The sequence below is a fragment of the Sinocyclocheilus rhinocerous genome, unplaced genomic scaffold (assembly GCF_001515625.1).
Source record: "Sinocyclocheilus rhinocerous isolate Xijiao unplaced genomic scaffold, SAMN03320098_v1.1 scaffold1405, whole genome shotgun sequence".
NCBI lineage: Eukaryota > Metazoa > Chordata > Actinopteri > Cypriniformes > Cyprinidae > Sinocyclocheilus > Sinocyclocheilus rhinocerous.
The window spans coordinates 588838-591033 of record NW_015645543.1 but is presented as its reverse complement, the minus strand read 5'-3'; the positions used below and the strand labels follow the sequence as shown (position 1 = coordinate 591033).

The 2196-nt window shown below is 33.2% G+C and overlaps 1 protein-coding gene across 1 annotated transcript in view; it reads left to right on the top strand.

Moving 5' to 3' along the window:
• nnt (nicotinamide nucleotide transhydrogenase) overlaps positions 1 to 2196 on the top strand; it is a 61656-nt gene that overhangs the window by 51220 nt on the left and 8240 nt on the right. The window lies entirely within an intron of this gene.

Sequence of the window (2196 nt, the reverse complement as noted above, 5' to 3'; positions counted from 1 at the left end):
ATTATTTCATCTGAATTACAAATGAGTGGGAGCAGGTCTCTTGTTTGCTTCACTTTCAAAACAGATTTTTCCTATTGTTTATAAATCGGGATTATTTATTGTGGTAAAATCAATTCACATGACACATTTTGAAAAAAGAAGAGGTATGATTACTAAAAATATAAAAATGTGTCTGGTTCATGCAGAGTTCATTAGAGTTTTCTGAAATTTTCTGAAGTTTCCTAGGCTTCATATATTAATAGCGACTGGTTTTTGCATGTCTGTTTAGGTCTGTTCCTCCTTTTAATTGCCGTGTCTTTTACTTCAGGTTATGGTCTGTGTGCAGCGAAAGCTCAGTATCCTATTGCTGATCTTGTCAAGTTACTGACTGAGCTGGGCAAGAAAGTCAGGTAAGAAACATTCAAACATCTACAGTCGTTTTCAAATCTTAACTGTTGAACTGTTATTCAACACCTTTATTAAGCCACGTGTGCACCACAAGATCCGGGAGACCAGGAGAAAGCTATCCGTTAACATTTCCCATTCATCTCAGTGGCAGATGCAGGACACCCCTTATTAGTAAACCATGTCCTATGAATTATTAAACTGGATGACACTTGGAATCTCCCCTTTCTTTTCCTTTTCTTTTTCTCTCTGTTGCTTCACTTCTAATTCCTAATTGCATTTTTTTTTCCACTGCATAAAATGTTTCTTAAGTAGAAAACCAATTAAAAAAAATAATTCTGTCAAAATGCATTTTATATATTAAATTATCCTTTGTTTTTAAATAATTTTAAAAATAGTTCATCTTTTTAAATCAAAATGTGTTTTCTATGAATGTATTATTTTAATTAACAAATAAAAATGTGTGTGTGTATATATATATATATATATATATATATATATATATAACACAATAAAAAAAAATCATATGCACACATTTGTTGTCATTATTAATTTTATAGATGTATGATATTTTTTTCAACCCCTGATGTCGACTGTAACAGATACAGGATTGCAATACACCACTGATCAGACTCAAGTTTATTAAAAGTCAAGCCAAAATGTCAAGCTTTTTCCCATATAGTTTAGTCTGTGTAAGTTTTAGTCTCTCTGAGGGGGTCTGAGTCTTGGGTGAGTGTTTGAACTCACTAGTTGCAGGTCAGTCTGGGGAACCTCTGAATGGCAGGCTTCTTTCTGTTTCTCTCTGCATGTCGGACTCCTCCATTTCAAAGAGTGCCTTTTGAATATTGTCATTCAGTTGCTCTATTGTCTGGGGCTTTTGTTGCCTCTCCAGTGTACGTGTAATGCCCTGTGATCTGAGAGTGCAGTGTACCCCAGGCCTCCCAGTGCTGTGAAAGAGTCGGTGAAGAGCAGAGCGACAGGTGCAGGCTACGCAATACTTTCCACAGTCCCGGCGACACCTCTCAGGTTGCAGGGTGTGGAAAGACTGTGTGCCTGACCCTAGAGATGCTTCAACAACCATGCGCTTTCAGTATTTGTTATATTGATGAGAACATGCAACACAATGTAAAAGTTTCTCATGTTGAGACTGTCGAGACCGATTTGAATCTTGTCACCCACACATAAGTAGTAATAAAGTGATCTATAATGCCTTGTGTGAGCAAGCCATTAGTTTTAGCTTTCCTTTTGTTTTCAATGGTAGTTTGTCAAGTCACAAATTTTAGAGTCTGGTAAAAAATCTACTATAATTAGAGATTGATCAGTTTTGCCGATTAATTGGCACCGATAGTTGATTGACGGAACTAGCGATGTGCTTTTGCCTAGTGTGTGACTGCAATATTTTTGTTGAAATTAATTTAATCATTTACTATTACTAATACATTTTTACATTTTAAAGAAAGTTTGTTCTGGTAACATTAGTTAATAAACTATTAGCTAACTTTAATGATCACTATAATAATTAGTATTAATATTTTTATTGATTTACAAAGTATGGTTGAATTACGGTTGATTAATCATGTTGTCATATTGGTATCAGTAAAATCCACTATCAGGCGACCTCTAACTATAATATAATCAAAGTTTTCTATGAATATTTAAATTAGGTATATTTATTTTAGTCTATTTATATTTAAATGTTTGTTTTCTAAATTTCCATTTTTGTATTTTAAAAATGTATAAATATTTTGTGTGTATATAACTCTCATGTGTATATATATATATGCATGTGTGTAATATTTATATATATATATA